The sequence below is a fragment of the Bombus vosnesenskii genome, unplaced genomic scaffold, assembly GCF_011952255.1.
Source record: "Bombus vosnesenskii isolate JDL3184/JDL3185 unplaced genomic scaffold, Bvos_JDL3184-5_v1.1 scf7180000013272, whole genome shotgun sequence".
Taxonomy (NCBI): domain Eukaryota; kingdom Metazoa; phylum Arthropoda; class Insecta; order Hymenoptera; family Apidae; genus Bombus; species Bombus vosnesenskii.
In genome coordinates this window covers 4,508,191-4,526,622 of record NW_022882930.1, presented here as the reverse complement: position 1 = coordinate 4,526,622, position 18,432 = coordinate 4,508,191, and the positions used below count along the sequence as shown (strand labels likewise).

The 18,432-nt window shown below is 37.6% G+C and overlaps 1 protein-coding gene and 1 long non-coding RNA gene across 12 annotated transcripts in view; one reads left to right on the top strand and one right to left on the bottom strand.

Annotated features, from left to right (window-relative positions):
- LOC117231348 (potassium voltage-gated channel protein eag) overlaps positions 1-18,432 on the top strand; it is a 157,420-nt gene that overhangs the window by 82,300 nt on the left and 56,688 nt on the right. The gene's annotated exons all lie outside the window — the stretch shown is intronic.
- Positions 14,154-15,552, bottom strand: LOC117231357. Its single transcript, XR_004492953.1, has 2 exons — positions 14,554-15,552; positions 14,154-14,441 (listed from the first exon to the last, which is right to left on the bottom strand). It is a non-coding gene; the product is annotated as an uncharacterized LOC117231357 (long non-coding RNA).

The following is an 18,432-nucleotide window of genomic DNA, read 5'->3' as shown; positions in this document are numbered from 1 at the left end:
TATATGTGAATGTGTGTGTAAGCGTTAGGGGGTGTCCAGGTCTTAGTTGAGACAAAAAACTGTCACCAGATGTTAGAAGAATCTGGAAGAGTCGGTTGAGACAAGCGTACGTGCAAGAAGGTTGTCGAGGTCTTCAGAGTGTAAGATATATGTATAGCTGTGTGTGTAAAATAAATATTTCTTTACCTTAACACGATGCTATAAACATATAATACGATTGATGCTATAAAAATGTTCAGAACGTGTTTTTACACTACATTGATCGAGCTTGAATAATAAGAAACTGTTATCGTTATTAAAAAAAATGTTGAGGATAATTAATTTAGTAATGAGGAGGCAGACAAAAATAGATCAGTGTGTTGAATACAGCGAAGAAATTTGTGCAGATGTGTTGCCGGATGTACCAGGTGATGCCGGAAATGAAAATATATCTTACTTTCTATATGTTACTATTTATAGTATATATAGACTTATATCATTATTATTATTAAATATTACACTTGGTAAATGCCATACACTCTTTGGAATCTTTCCGATCATTTATTAAATAATTCCAAAAATACGTGGCAATTCAAGCTATATACTTATCATCATCAACGTGTTAAGGAAGTTGTAAAAATAAAATCTCAAATTTCGGTACTGTCGAATATGTATATCGATCGACATATCTCGTGATATTACGCTTTTGATTGCGATCAAATTTCGCAGATATAAGAAATTAAGCCACCGTAAGAGATTCGAAGTTTGCAAGCTTAAAAGTTCAAAAGGTAAAAGTTTGTAAAAGAAGATGTTGCGTGAATGCAACGTTGCCTTTCAATAGGTTAACGAGAGCGGACACAAAGGCAGTAGAATAGTCCGGTCACGTTGAGCCGCGCGCCAGTAGAAATGGTCAATCTTCAGCCGCCCTTTCTATACAATCCACTACAAGGAAACTGAATTTTCTCCGGAACATTGTGTTTTCAAATGCACTCGCGTTTCCTTCAACGTATTTTTAACGCGACGATATCCGTCAGAGGTAAAATACGCTGACACTCGAAAGTCATATTATTAACACTGACCCTATCAGGTCCGGTGAAACGACCGGTTTCAAAATTTAATTAAAAATTCTACGTTCCTTGTTATTTCTTTTCTTCATCTAATTTTACGTAGGTTTTATGCGGTGTTTATTTTGAAAAATCCATTGTTACAATATACGCAATATAATTATTTAATTAATTACATACGTATTTTTAATAAAATTAAAATAATTAAAGTAATTGTGTATTCTGAGTATTTTTCCAGCACTTAAATTTTTCCGAAATACGATCATCAATTGCAATGAAAACTTGTTATCATTTGTTCCTACAATTTTGTGGTTCTCCGGTTCAGAAAGCGCCGATTAAAAAAGCGATCGTTCCGACGTTGCCAATTCGCTTGATTTGCGACCTACTTCGCTTTGTTTATTCAGATTGATCAACTACTTGAGATTTGCTTGTCTGTCAAGTAAATTGTATTTTTACCACTTGAGCGACTTTGCGACCGCCTGAAATGCAAGAGCCAGCTCGAGCATCGTTGCTCGTTAGAAACTTCTTGGCAAGAGACGATACGGTTATGACTTATCAACCATCGTATTCGTCACACACAACAACCACGCGATTTCTTTCCGTTTCCAAGTACGAAAATAACTACGAAAGAGCAAGTTCAAAGCGAGTCGGAGACGTGAATTCGGAAAATGTTTTCAGACGAGGAAAAAACGTTGGAAAATTGGTGGATAAAAGAGGGAAAGATATTTTCTAAATTTAATGCCACCATAAACTAGTGAAATTCTATTAAACTGCCATAGAATGAAGTTCGTTCTCTGTGAATATCGCGATCCTTTGTAGATCTCAAACGTGTTTTTCAAATCATTTTGCACGGTCCACATTGTATAATCAGTAGCAGTAAAGGAAGAGTTAAATTCACGGGTGTTCGACTGGGAATAAACTGATAAGTTTCATGAGTCGGTAAAGTTGCTAATTACTAATTAAGGGTGTTCATTAGTCGTGGTTCGTCGGTGCAAGTATGAAACGGGGAATAGCGCGACTTTGTCGCTCGAGGGAAATTAAATCGAAACATTTTCGGCTATCTGTTACTGCTATTTCACAGGAACTTTCTTCAATAACTTCGGCGACCAGAAGTTGCCGCAAAACCAGAACGTGCTAACGTTGGATCGTGTCTCGAATTTTCCTCACAACGTTCCATCCTCTCTCGCTTCGCTCCACGATATTTCGATCCTCTCGCGCGGTAATATATCGACCGAAAATATCGGTAAATTGACAAGTTGCAAATTGTAGGATACAGATCTTTCTTTTAGAATTTCGTACGCTTCATTGCCAATTATCGTCGTAAGAGAATTTACTTGCTAGTAATTAGTCTAGGGATTTTTATGAACCCCAGTGATAAATTTGAGAAAATGCATTAAGTGTATAGAAATTTTAATATAATTTTGAAAATTATAACACTCCACGATTATTTCAATATTATAACTAGAACAATTTACAATGAAATTTGTACGTGGATAAATAAATAATTTGTAACACATATAATTTTGATATTACAATAACCCACAATAATCTTAAAATCACAACTATACATCAATCTAAATGTGCCACTTAGGAATAAGTTTCCTACATTATCAACAATCACACGCAGTGTATATACAGCGAAATAAATCTGCCTATCAAATCTATCTACGTGTTATTCCACAAAATATTCAAAGTATAGCGTTAACAATTCCATTCCTTCAAGCGCGTTCATAAAAATATCAATTCTCACACGTGATTCGACATTCACCCAACAACTTACGACTAGGCTACAGATTTTTATACAAATTATTATATACATTTCCGGGAACATAATCAAAGGTGTCGCTAGTCTCGCTAGAAAATCGTTTCGCCTATCGAACATTATAGAAAGCACTATACCTCGGATACTTCAAATATTTCTTCGTATTACGTGCATTCTCTGCGAGTTTCCACTTTCCAACTTGGTCGAAACGCAGAAAAGTGCGCAGTCTATTTATGGCTCGAAAATTTCATTTACCATATTAATCACTGTGAATTCGATTATGCAACAGATACCAGACAATGTTGCAGGTAGAGTATTTACAGCGACGACGCAGGTGACTGAGTCGCGGGTCGATATTTCCGCTCGAACCTTCCTTTCACAGCTTTAAACCACGTTTCCAAAGTCCCTGCATCTTCGATGTTGGCCTGTTTGCGTTCCTTGGTTGCGCTTCACCGAGTCGAGAAGCATGATCCCGTCCAAGGGTAGATTAGAGCTTTCACGTGAAAGGGGAAAGATGTTCGCCACGGTTCAGAGCACTTGATTGGCCTCTAAGTAGAAAAGTCCATTAAACATCGGGCCGTGCGTGCGCGCTCCTGCACGCGCCACTCTGCCACGATCGCCTATTGAATCGACTAACTCGATCGATGGTATTGAAACTTGCGTTTTGTTCAAGTAATGACTTCAAGAAAAACTCTACATCTTTACTTTTGTATATCCGTGACCTGGACACCGCTGTTACGAAGAGAATAGAATTTAGTGAAATAAAAAATTCGAAATAAAAAGAGGTCCATATTATCGTGTTCTTGGATATAAATTACGTTTTGGGTTACAAGGTCTAGAAACAAAAGAGCTATAAGTAGATTTCTATTGTCGTTTCTTGGAGCCTTCAGCTACAGCTACAAGGTTAACTCCTTGGTAATGTCCTTTGCTATAAATATTGGGTTGACAACTAAGTGATTGCGGATTTTATCATTAGATGGCATTGACAAAATCTGCAATCACTTAGTTACCAACCCAACATATGAACGTGCTCCCTATCAAAGCTTCTTCTATTGTATCATAATACTGTAAGAGCGAGGATCTGGATCAGCATACACTATACTTATACTTATACCTATACTTATTTCAATGTATTTTTCTATTACAAATTCATCCACTCGTTTTTCTATCAGTCAACTTCAACACGTTTGTACCTGTCTCGTCGTTTAGACTGCGGATTTCTGGATTTCTGCGTCGTTTGCGAAGAAATTTGAAAATTCTATTCTAGAGTCTATTATTTCCTTGCGAAACGAAAGAATTTTTCGGCCAACCTAATATCGTAATATTTGTTGGGCGATCGTATTTCTGCTTAAGTTTCGTCTCTTCAGTTACGTCTACGAAAATATACAGAAACATATCAAATTTCCCAGTCTCTGCTCTCCATCGCGTTGTTCATCGCGCTATTTACCATGCTACTCGGAATATCTGCGCGTCATCGTATTTATTAAAGGCTGACAACTAAGTGATTACGGATTTTGTCATTAGATGGTATTGACAAAATCCGCAACCACTTAGTTGCCAACCCAATATTTGTATCCTAATTAATTAGGTGCAAATACAGGACGAACTACCATGGCATGGTATACCGCAGTATAATACGTACGATATATAGCAGGATAGGTAAATGTTACGGATTAAATTATACATATACAGGGTGTACCACGTAAATTTATCACCTGGAACATGTCGTTTGTTTTTGGTAATATTAAACAATTATTTCTGATACAGATTTAATGGTTTCCAGGGGAACATCATAATCTGACGGGACTAGTTTCTTCGTAGGTAAACGCGCAGACGACGTACCAAGGTCACCGGCGTTTTTTTCTTTTTTTATAGAGAATCATATATCTTCGAATACATCGATCGATCCATCTCGGTATCGCTTCTGAAAAAACTATTAACCTACTTATATCAGAAAGCTGTTACTTTGGCACTGGTTTAGCGATCCCTCAGAATTTTTTTTTATATCACCAGATTTAAATTACTCATTTATACCACCAGTTTCATAGTCTAACCAACTCCGTTTCCTTCGAGATTTAGTGACTGTTGCAATATTCGTTACTTTTTTCATTCTTTATACGTCGCTGTGACATACTTTTTCGTATAACCCGAAGGCTAAGATCGACCACTCTATACATACGTACGGGAAAATGTTGTCAAAAATAATGATCTCGATGACGTACTTTTATGGGGCCGAAACCTATGGGACGAGGCAATTCTATTGGGTTGGCAACTAAGTGATTGCGGATTTTGTCAGTGCCACCTAGTGACAAAATCCGCAATTATTTTCTATTAGTAGCGAAGACTTGTTACATGTCGTTACTATCGCGTGAACATTACAATAACCAAAAAAAGAAAAAAGAGAGAAAAATACGGTTCATTTAGATGGAATAACGTTCATTCACATGCACACGTACATGTGTGCGACAAAGACGTTACTTGAATGCAATAAAATAAATTAAACCTCGATACGCTGCTTTTAAACTGCTATTCGAGAGTAAAATGATCGGAGACGGTTGGTGAATGTTAGCGCGAAAGAATGCTGGCGAAAGGATGTTCGGCCGAGTGACGCGCGAAGCCCTGGGCTTAATCGCGTTTAGAATTGAAGGAAAGGCCGAAAGTGGTTCAAGTACGGGGCCATGCGGCGACATGCTCTTCTCCCCGAAATAACGATTGCTCCTACACTGTTTACCTGAGAGACGAACTATCGATTACGCGCAGCGATAAATATAACGCCAACTAAAGCTGGCCGACCTTCTTCCGCGAGGCATAGTCAATGGTCGTATTCAAGGTGCCGTTTTTACAGCTCTGTTACGTGGCCGTAACTACGTTAACCTAAGAAGATAGCAATCTCTGCTTAACCCTATTGATCATTCTTTTCCATCTGTCCCTTTCATCTCTCTCTCTCTCTCTCTCTTCTTATTTCTCTGTTTCTCTCGAGTAGATCCTCGCATCGATTTCCATCGATTTGATTAACACTTATTGACCACTAGCGGTTCAACAGCATACGCACGTCTGACCGGTAACTCAGGCGCAGATTCTCCCTAGCACTAGCTCTGTTTCGGTTTAGACTCTCCCATACCATTCTTTTCGTTTATCGCGAACGGCAAGTTTTAAGACCGATTAATTGACTATCGGTCGGTAAAGCGTTAATATAAAACTAGATATATTGGGTTGACAACTAAGTGATTGCAGATTTTGTCAATACCAGCTCATAACAAAATCCGCAATCACTTAGTTGCCAACCCAATAATAAACGGAGGATAATTTAATCGATGTGTTTAATTAAGGTTTCAAGAGGGCGTTTAATACGTTCGAGATTATTGACGTATGTATGTGACGTGCGTGTACGTATGTGCCGGTCGTTTAAGCAACGCTGCTGACGCACTTATCGATACACTGCGATGGAAAATGATGAAATCGAAGCTAATACTACGCTGAGGCACTAATGCTTAAAATAAAGACATCTTTGACTAAAAGAAAAAAAAAGAGAGTTTAGAGGTTTGCGTAGTTTGATTTAACTCTTAGCCAATCGCACGCGCAATTTACTACACGCATATGCGAAGAAAAATTGATCACTTCTATGCATCTAATGTAATTTTAGATAAATAATTGAAATAAATAATTCTTAAGAAGAAGCTGTAGAATTAGAAAAGAAAAATACGTTTGTTTATGTTTTCCCCAAAAAATCACGAAAAACGTTTATAATTATTTGTTGTAATGTACGTAAATACCTTTATGAATACAGTTAATTTAACTAATTAACTGTTGCGACCTCTTTGAAAAGCTTGTGCAGCTGAAATGCGTCGCGGAGAACAAAGGAAGTGACAGCTACTTTGTTCACATTATATACAATTTTTTCACAATAATTATTTATATTTCTTCATTTTTGTTTGTTTTATTTCTTTGCCTCGAAGTATTCGAAACATTCTGAAATTTACCAATATATTTTAGTTGTCGCTAAAATTGCAATTTAAACAGCAAATTCTAACTACTTTTTACTCATGACGACTATACTCGTCGTGGTGAAAAATATTTCCATTTCTTCGTGACGAGTGTGCTCGTCAAGAACACGGGTAACAGTTCACTGGTTAAAACGAATAAATCAAAAGTAAGCGAATATTCTATAAACATCTGTGGTCAATGCAGCAAATAAAAAGACTGGAGAAATCAACGATACCGGACTGTTCGCCGCTTATTTTTCGCGTTAAAAACGAGAAGCAGGTACGAATTGCAGAGGCTTCGAGGTTGATCAGCGAACGTAAACCGAGCTTTAGCCATCAGAAGCCCCGACTATGATTCTCGAAAGTAGTTTAACCGGCGCATAAATCAGCCTGTTGGAGGGACGTGTGGGTGGTGGTGGGTGCACGTCCGTAAGCCGATGTCCAATCTTATCGGGCTTATTGCTCGTTTGCCCCGCAGCCAGGAAGGAAATATTTGCCTGTCGACGATAAAACATCGTCAACGTTTATAACGAGCCTGCAAGGAATTAATAGCCGACCTGCGGGACACCAAGTAAAAAATTAGAATAAACGCGAAGTTGATCGTGAAAGACATACTTGAGCATTCGTAGTGTGGCGACACTTGGCAACATTGTATATCGCCGAAGCGAAGTGCCTAATAAGCCATCAATATCTTAACGGTCCTTCCGCCGAATGTTCGAGAAGGCGTGCGTGGCAACGGTTGCGAACGCCTAACAAACGCGTGGATAGTGGGGATATTGAGGGGCGGCAAAAGGAAAAGAATCGAATCCGATCGACAGTTAGGTTCGAACTAGGAAGCGATAAAGTCGAGTTGTAGCCGGGCAACGAGATTGACTAGCGAAAGCGAGAGCGATATGCGACGCGATCAAAAGAAGACACTTGTTAATAAATACATTGTTGACCTAAACATCGAGCGTTTATTTAACACAGTACACCCAATATCATCTCAGTTGAAATCAGAAGCAAACGTACTGTTGCTCGTGACGGTACGTGTTCGAACATTCGTAGATGTTGGGATACACGCACATACAGTTGCTCGTGAAAGTATATGCTCGAAGATCTATAGAAGTTAGAATAGACCGTGAAAATTCCGCGAAAATTAGAAAATTAGAAATTCCGTGAGCGAGCTCACGGAAATATTCGAGCGCTTCTATAGAAATTGAAATAAACGTGCGACACGACGCAGCGATTAAAACACGAACGTGGACTCGCTCGTGGAAATATTCGAGCGTGTTTATAGAAATTTAAATAAACGTGCGGCACAACGTAGAATACACGTGAGAATTTAGAATAAACGTACAATTGCCCATGGAAGTATTGGGACACTCGTAGATGATTTTTACGAGTATAGCAGGTGCGTTAGACGAAACGTTTTACAATTTGATTAGCGCTGATGTCATAAGTCGAGACTCGATTATCGTAATTATATTGGTAAAGTATGAAGCAAATGTGAAAATGTGTGAAGTAAACTGCACGATATCTAGTGCAATTATTGTATATGTATAGTATTTTGTAGAGAGTAAGCTGGAAGCCATTCTAAGTTAAAGACAAGGATTATAATAAATAATAATAATAATAATATTTCACAGAGGTCGTAGCAATATTTGAACAATTATATCAATTATATTGGTCTTGGTATTCAGAGCCATATACAATAATTATTATGTGCACAAGATTGCTGTTCATATTGCATAGTTGGTTCTTATTAAATACATGTTTGCAGTAGATATTTGGTAACTTTTATGTACATTTTTAGATCGCGTTGAAATTTAACCAATATAATTATAACAGACTTGTGTCGTTCCAAATATAATGATGAAATTTCAAAATGTTTTATATAACGCGTACAATATTCACATAATATGAAATACATTTTAATATGTCAATGTGTAATATGTTTTAATGTTATACATATAACAGTGTCAGATTGACTTGAAGTTTTATCAATACATTCAGGACAATTTTACGTAACACGTACAATATGTACATGCTATTTAACACATTTTAATATGTCAATATATAATCCGTCTTATGTTATACATACGATATGTACAGTTTCAGATGGACTTAAATTTTGTCAATGTAATCAGGACAATTTTACGTAACACATACAATATGTACATGACATTCTACATTTTAATACGTCAATATATAATGTGTTTTATATTATACGTACCATATGTACAGTTTCAGATTGACTTGGAATTTTATGAATATAATCATGATAGTTTTACATAATAGTTTTCCATAATAACAATTTTAATATGTCAATATAAAATTCACTCTATTTAATATATACAGAATGAACATAAGAATGTTCTATCATAAAATGTTGAATTACATATCGCGTAACCAAGTTACTATTATTCTTACACGATTTACGAATAATGTTAACGTACAAATATTTGCTCGATGTTCCTTACAACGCACGGAACATGTTCATAAAAATTGCCTAATTCTAGTAATTGTCTAATTGGTAAGCGTTCGTATACTTTTGCTATACTATCGTTCGTATAGTAGCAAGTTTCTAACAGATGAACCAATGTTGCGGAATCAGAATATTTCTTCTTTCGAAATAGCATTTCGCCGAAACGTTAGATAAATCCGGTCTAAATCGTTCTAGTTGACAATAATAGAACGTGTTCGAAACAGCACACATATCGGTTGATCGAGAAATACCGCGTTGCTCGCGACCAGGATTTTCACAAAGATGTTATCGAACCGGTGGTCGGGGAAAACTCGGGCGAGCTCTAAGGAAAATTACGCGGTCACAGCGTTTCTTTCGCTTGGAATAGAACAACGTCGATCGTACGCGATAAAACGAATTTCACATCGAGTTTCTTTCCGCCTTTATTCCCCTTTTTCCCCTACCTTCGCCGACTAATATCTCCCATAATTCTAACTTTATTTCCATTTCTAAATTTTCCTCTCTCTCTCTCTCTCTCTCTCCCCTTTTTTTATATATTTATATTTATATACAAACGAAATAAGAACAAAATATGCAATAAAATTTCTTCTTTCAAGGTTTCATTTTCCAGGAAATCGAGTTCCAAAATTTATATTATTTATATTTACCATAAATTTGAGATATTAATAAAATTAATAAAGTCGAAGATGCTGTCTTTGTATTCGTTGACTGGATGTTCGCTTATCGAAATTTTCTAATATGCTTCCGGTAACAGAACGAAGGAGGAAGACTTGCTAGAGTGGATAAACGTTAGAAAGTATACTATATCGAAAAGTTTATGGTATAAGAGGGCTGTTTATCGCAGTGGGGGCAGGCGGAGGGTTTCAAATGTTCTCTTACATCGGGCCGTTAATCTCATCCATATTCAAGAGGCACTTCGCTTTGCTGAATCGGATTTGCCATAGCTTGTCTCGGTAAACGCATTAAAAACTCGCGAATCGGATCACCCGCTGAAACACGAGACGCCGAACAGCTGAGAAACTTTGCTTGCAGTCGATCATTTTTACTCGAGTCGACAAGATACGCTCCATCGATCCTGCCAATTTCAACCATACCGATACCTTCAAGCTGACAATCTTTTTCGTCCAGTTTCTAACGAAATAAGTCCGAGCGATTTAACGAACAAATAATCTTCGAATACTCTTCAATTGGCAACAGTGGAAACTTTCGTCAACTAATTCTCTCACCGTTTCTATGCACAAAATTGCCTCGTTTGGATCGAACTGGACAAATATCTTTCAAGCTCTGATAAAAACGTCATTGGAGAAAGCATTTCGTATGAAAGTTGGTCTGTTTCTGGTTATAAAACTCGTTGTTATTGGTAATTTTGTGACGATTACGAATCTTATCGTAGGTGGACGTGCCTTGGACATTTCGAGGTGATCGTCTTTCTAAATGGAACCACGTGTTTCTTTATACGCGATCTTTATATTTTTGTTCCCTGCAAAAAAATGTTTGGGCATTTGGGTTGAAAAATGATCGGTTTGTGAAAGATATTTTTGTTGAGAATTGTGAATCTTAATCGCCGAAATAAAAGTAAAGGAATATTAAGATTACACTTAGAATTTATATTAAAATAGTTTTAGATTTATTTAATAAATGATTTATAGGATCTTCGTCGATATACATTTGCACGTGTCTCAGTACTCGCTTTGTATCGCCATCTTTTATGCCACACTGCTAACGGAACAGTTGCATTCGTGTGTTGTTCGAGATGCTACGCACACACATACTTCCATACACTCATACTCGCATACGTATGTCACTACTACACGGATAATCTAGTCTAGCACACAAAATTATATATATCTCAATAATTTTAACTTTAATCTCGGAAAAGTGATCGCGAGGGACGAGGAAACACAGCGCAGTGCCAGGTTGCTACGTTCTCCTCATCTAGGTTCTTGAGTGGAACAATGATTACCTAAAAAAACAAATAAGTGGACTTTTTGCGGGGCCTGAATACACATTCAAATCCTATTATTATTTATTTATAATTATTTATTTACAAATGCTGTTACATATTATATATCTTTTATAAGATGAATATTAAATAATAATACAATCCAATAATAATATTAAATAATTTTTCTCGCTTTTTTCGACGCCAAATTTTTGATAAAATCATCAATATCAATTTTATTGACAGAATAGTCAGAGATGAAAATCTCTCTTGACTTATCGATGATTCTATATAATTTTCGTAGACCGCGGGTAGAACCTGCCTTGCCCCAGCCCTGAACGAAGAAATACAAATTTTGCAACGGTACAGTTAAAATATCTTGACCAAAGTACCTCGTGCATTTTTTGTAGACAATGAAAAACTGCATGAAATGGCGTATCGAGAAACGTACAACAGTTGTGTGTAAATAAGTCAAATTCAGCTTGAAATCTCGAAAGCATCTCCACATAAATAAATCTGTTGATCACCGTAGGACGCTCCTTTTGAAACGGAACGAGTTCTATTGGAAACATTTTCTCGAAAAACCTATCGTTTACGAGATATGACTCGCGTGAGTCGCGACTAACACAAGACACCCTGTATATCATCAAGTTATCGATCAGATAAATAAATAGAAATTCTTCTATCGTTTATCCAGCTTCGTTCTTCCTCATTTTTATTATTCCACGATATACAACAATTTATAACGCTGATATCTCAACTGGAACAAAGAAACGTTCGTAAATAATCACTCGGTCGATCCATCGTTAAATTACAGAATCGCTACAATTTTCTTGCAACACTTCATTTCCGCCCTGTTTCACTTTGCCCAATTATTCCTCGTCGTCGTGTCGATTTGGCACAGCAACCGCATCTCGACGTTCGCTTCTCGTCGTTCTTATCCACATCGTTACTTGACGATCCAGCTGGCAACGATCAACATCCATCCTCGAACAGCAGCAGCAAGAAGAAACGACGAAGCTACTCTGCTCGACCCGATCCAACTCGCGAAACAATTTCTTCAAACAAATTCATCAGCGAAGCTATCGAAACGCTGGTCTCGTTCGTTTTCGTCGAATCGCCACTTACTCTGCGAAATTTTGAGCCGCAGAAGTACAGAAAACGCGTAAGATCCAACGATCGAAATATGCAAGAAAATGCAGAGATTTTGAGTGTACAGCTTCCGGTCGAGCAACACGTAGAAGCGGGCGAAACGTGAATTCTCGTGGGGAAGTAAAAAAAAGATACAGAGTAAAATCTTTTTTCGAAATCGAAAGGAAATCGAGTTTAAAAATTGTACGTTGGAACATGGCCAATTTTTAGACTGGACAGGACTAAATTATCCATAGGAGATTGTGCGGAAAGTAAGTTGTGAACGTAGCTTTTTCCCGCTAAGTTTAAAACGCGTTTAGTTCGGAATGTGTCTAGCACGCGCGTACGATAAATTTCGAAATTTATTTTCCTCGGAAACAAAGCGTCCTATGAACAAATTTTATTCCACGTTTTCCACTTATTTTCACACGTAGAAGCACCTTCTGTCGATCATCTGGTTCTATCCAGTCCGCCATTAGCCGTGTTTAACGAGTTATTTGGCCGAGTATAAATATCTGGCAATTCTTGCAGTTAGCTGTTCGCAAAAGTTGGTTGCCTTTTCTTTCTTTTATTAATTGAAAAATAAAATAAATAACAAAATTAATAGCGTCCTTGGAAATCTGGGTCGATCCTAGAGTTTTATAGGCGCGATACCTGTATCAAGCGTCCCGATACCTTGCAACTGGGCTGCACGTTCAACGAAAGTTTACATGGAACAGATAATAAAGTGCAGTGTTACGTAGAGTGTAACTCCGCGTGTACGAAATCTATTACGTTGTCCGAAAAGTTTCTTTCGTTTCATAAGTGAAATAATAGATACACAACATTTTTTATTTTATATTATTTTATAGATTTATGTATGATGCATTTTGTAGTAATAGAATAAAATGGATCAAACATAATTCAATAAAATAATATTGTAGGATCTTACTACAATTAATGTATTTACAATAAATTAAACAGATGTTGGTTAAACAGGAAACGATGGTTATTTAACGTGAACTAAATACAATAACGTACTATAATTAAGACAATCAAATAGTTAATTTGCAATTCTCGTCACCACGGTTCCGACGTTCTTTCTCACACGGACCTCACTCTCTCGACAACGCAGTTCGCACTCTCTGACTTCTCAACTAACACTGATCGTTAATTCGTCTTTCTCCCTTAGCGTCCCTTTGTCTTTTGTCTTAGCCCCACCACGCACGTGATTCGCAACCGCTCGTGGCCAGAGTCACGTAGGCCTTTTCGGCGTAACTATTCGATCGAAGGACCGACGATACATCGTTGGGTCTGTCGGTATTTCAACTTTCTCGCGACATTGTTTATAGTTCGCCCGATATCTCTTAGGCCTTTCGTCCACGATACTACAATATAAAACAAAAAATGTTGTGCATCTACTATTTCCTTATAAAACGAAAGGAACTTTTCGGACAACCTGATATTTATACGTGCGAAATTTTAGTAGCGTCTAATTAACTGAATTTTATTAGCCGACCTCCTATTATCGTCTGAACTAACCTGCAGCCTACCTTGTACGAGTGTCTAACAATAAGGTGGAAACAGTGGAGACACGCGTTATATGTTGCCAATCCAATACAAGTTTGCAACGTATTTAAGAGGAAATGTTTCGTGGAATCCTCTTGCACGAACTGCGATTAACCGACCGAAATAGATGGACAGGAAATTACGTAGAGCCTTGACTATCCGAGATGATGTGTCATCTATTTATTTAGTGGAAAACTGAGAAACTAGTGAGATCTGTTAGTTGGTTCATAAAATCGTAGGATTTTATTTTGAAATTTTATTTTCACAATGTAACATGGTGCGTGTGTTTAGGTTTGATTCATCGTTTGATCTATCGGCAACTTGATCAACTGCTTTCGCAGTATCCGACTATTCCAGCGCTCTTACGTACTGTTCGCGTTAAAATGTCCAGAAAGACGAAGTTACGCTCAAGTTTAAGGCGTCTCGGACTGCACGGAACTTAGGTCGAACTCGCATAAACGAGACTTCGCTGTATACGAACCACCTGGTTGTATGTGGATCAACTGATCTATCCAGGGTATTCTCGTCGTATTTTTGGCTATTTTGCATTTTCGCTGGTCGAATTCTATCAGTTTTAGTTCGCAAGAGGGAAAGAAACATTGTAGTTAATAAATAAAATCTTTAATTTTATATGTTAATAACTACTTTGCTCCCTACGATACTTTTAGCCAACTAACCTTTCGATTCTTAGCCAGATCTACCGTATAGTTTGCACTAAAGCAAAATAGAAAATGTCGAAAGAATTGCTCGCTTACAAATTGGTTCAATGGCCTTTGAAGTCGCAGCGTATAGTTTGCACAAAATTCTGCCGTATAATTTTCACAAAATTCTAGTTTGCACAAAACCAAACCGGAGAATCCTAGAAAATAGCTCACTTTTAAATGATTCTTCGTGATTTTCTACGAGACAAACAAATTCCTTAGCGCGTTTCCTCAAACGCTATATCGCTTCCACGTAGATTTTCGAGTGTTCCGAGCGAGAAATATTTCCATTTCGAGTAACGTGTTTCTGCCAACGTTGTTCATCTTTGCAGCTATACTTGTCAACGCGCGCATATAAGCCATAACTGATTCAATTCGCGGAACAGTTTCCTTCTTGCGTTACGCGTATTATTCATCACGCAAACTCCTGAAACGCTGTCTCATTCGTTTGATTCGTGGTCGGGCCAATGGTTTGCCAAGCCATTCGAGGATCGTTTGCTTGCATGGTGTTCCTGTTGCATAGGCCTGGACGGGAAGGCACACGCTGGTCGAGGATCCATCGTTCAGAAGCTTTCAAGACGCTGGGCTACGATTCGAGAGGACACTCGATGGAAAGTGGCTGCTCGTCGTCGACATCTTCGCCGTCTTCTTTCACCTATCCTCCTCGTCAACCGTTTCAACACGCGAGACATTGTTCTCGTTGTCTTGTGATCGACTCGCGGCAAGATAGACGAGATGATTAAAACGTTACCATAACTGTGAGGAGTGTCGTTCGATGCGTCTCCTTCTTTTTTCTTCCTTTTTTTTTATTATTTAATTTGTACTTCACGATTTGTTCAGCTGGACATTTGGTAAAGAAATGTATTTGCATTTGAAATGATTAGACGATGCGTTTCTTCTGTTAGAAATTTCTTTGTTTTGTCTGTGGCACGGTTGATTTTTTGTGTTTTAATATTTTTCTTCTTCTTCTTTCTCTTCTCCGTTTTTTATTTTTTTCCTTCTTCTCCTCTTCTTCTTTTTCTCTTTTATCTTCTTCTCCTTTTTTCTTATCTTTTTCCCTCTCCTTTCTCTTCTTTGCCCTCTCTCCTTTTTTTCTTACGTTTCTCCTTCTTCTTTTTCTTTTGTCCCTGTATAATGTATAATGTACAAAATAGTAGCGTGAAGAAGAATAGTATAAAACAATATAGATGGTACAGAAACGAATAGAGTAAACAAAATTTTGAAAAAATTGCAATTGGTCGGAATCGCGAAGAAAACAAGAGAATATCATTCTTTTCGATTTTTTTTATCTGGTTCTTTTAACAAAAATTTAAACGACATATTTTGAAGATTTGTGGCAGTTATACGCACGCTGACAATTTCACCGAAATCGATGAACGTTACTACGAGTTACAAAACGAATTAAAAATGGCGAAGATCACAGTTTCGCTGTAGTACAAGAGTCTGCGATTTTACCGCAAGTCACCGATCATAGCCGAAGTTTGCCGAATGCACATTTAAATTGGTCGCATCGTTTCGTCTCTATTTAGAAGTGGTTTCTTTGTGAGGAGCGTCGCCTCTTGTTGCATCCCTGCTCTTTGTTCTGCGAACAATTTAAGAGCTGAAAATGCTCTTTCCACGCTGGATTGCGAGGCAGGTACCGCGTGAAAATTGTAGCCAATTTTGCTACACGTGATATCGCCGCATACTTCTTCTCTTTCCAATAGATCATTAAATTCGGTGTCGATGTCGACATCTCTCTTCCTTATAATTCTCGATTTCCTATACTGATTGCAGTGCTTCTGAATTATCATGCAATTTATCGTCGGAAGGAGAGTCCACTTGGTTTCTCTCTCACTCCCATTCCCATTTCTCTCGCTGATTCTTTTATGAGAGATAAACAAATTTTTTTCTTTTTTCTCTTGCTCTGACGGTAACGAACGTTCAAGTTTGAAATGCAAAAAAGGAAGCTGCTACTCAATGAATACGACTCGTCAGTAATGTTAACGACAATTGACAATAGCTGAATGTGACCAGAACAACATTTTTCGTTGTTGATAATAATTATCGGTAACGGAAAGAAAATTTCGATCATCGACGATGGTTATTGGTAATCAGAATTAAATTTCCATCGTCTGTAATGATTATTCGTAACCAAAATAAAATTTCCATCGTTGATAATGGTTATTGATAATCTAAAAAACTTTGATACAATTTTGTAATGGTTATCGGTAAAGAAAACATTCTTTTCGTCTCCCATAATGGTTATCGGTTACCAAAACAAAATTCTGCTGATCGATAACGATCATTGGTAACCGGAAAAAATTCCGCTCATTTGTATCGGTTATCGGTAGCTAGAATGGAATTCCCATCGTTAGTAATGCTTATAGTTGACCAAAACAATTTTTTCGCCGTCGATAAAGATTACCGCTAAGCAAAACAAAATTCTCATCGTCGATAATGTTTATTGGTAACCAAAAAAAAAAAAACAAATAAAAGAAAAGAAAAATTCCAATCATTTATATTGGTTAGTGACGAGCGAAATTAAACTTCTATCGTCGACGATGGTTACTCGTAATCGTAGCAATTAAAAGTTAAATATCTCTTGATCGTTTGATTTTCTGAGAAATGTTCTTCAGATTTCTCGATAGGTGGCCTCCGTTCGAATAAGAATGAACTTTCTCAGCATGACTTTCCGCGAAGCGATGTTTGGCATAACTGTTACTTCGAATCTGTGGCATTATTTTGCGTCTTAAGGAGGATAGAAATTCTCCCATCAGGTGCATGAATGAGTACTTCCAACCAGATGGTCGAGAGGATAATAGGTGGGTGGGTTAGCCGCGTAGAAAGTTGCATAGGGTCGGTGCACGTAGCCTTGACCCGTTTTCATCGAACGAGCCAGGTCAGGAGAGTGCGTCGGTACCAACGTTATAGAATCGAGCTTTTGCTCGCGTTGCGTGCAGTACTGGTGCACGGGTACCCGTGCACGCCTACGATTATCGTTATCGTCTTTTCGCCTGTAAATGCGCGAGAAAATGGCAAATGTCGAGGAAAATGAAGGAAAATTGCAAGACTCGTTTCGTGTTTTGTTCAACGGCCGCGTGAAACTATGCGTAACGCGTGCGAATTTGTACACGCAAAAACGTAGGAAACGCTTTTTGCGAATAGGTGTTTTTGAAGAGAAAAATTTTTCTTTTCCCTTCGCTGCTTCGTGTTCGTTAAAATATCGAATTTATACGATCGGTTTAATAGAATCGTATAAGCTTTTATAATAAATTGCATCGTGACCTAGCATCAATTTAATAACATCGTATAACGTTTAATAATAAATTACGTCATAAACATCGTCGCATTTAATAACATCATAGAACGTTTAATAATAAATTACGTCATCGAACATTGTCCATTTAATAAGATCGTATAACCTGTTCATTCACCAAATTTGTCGCTAGATGCACAAAGCAGAATGTAGGGGAAATTAGCCGAATTATACAGGGTGGTTGGTAACTGGTGGTACAAACGGAAAGAGGGTGATTCTACACGAAAAAAGAAGTCGAAAATATAGAATACAAATTTTTCGTTCGAGGCTTTGTTTTCGAGAAAATCGACTTTGAATTTTCGCTCGGTACGCGTGCGGTACGTTATAACGGATCTCACTGTAGATCGGTTGTCTCGATGGAAAAATTAAAAAAAAAAATTAAAAAGATTTTTATTCTATATTTTCGACTTCTTTTTTCGCGTAGAATCCGCTTGTGCCACCAATTACCAACCACCCTGTATACAGAGCGTCCCCTGGTTTTATTCAACCCATGCAGATACTATACCATATGCAGATACCTCGTGAACTATAGGTTACTGTAAAACGTATGATGTTTC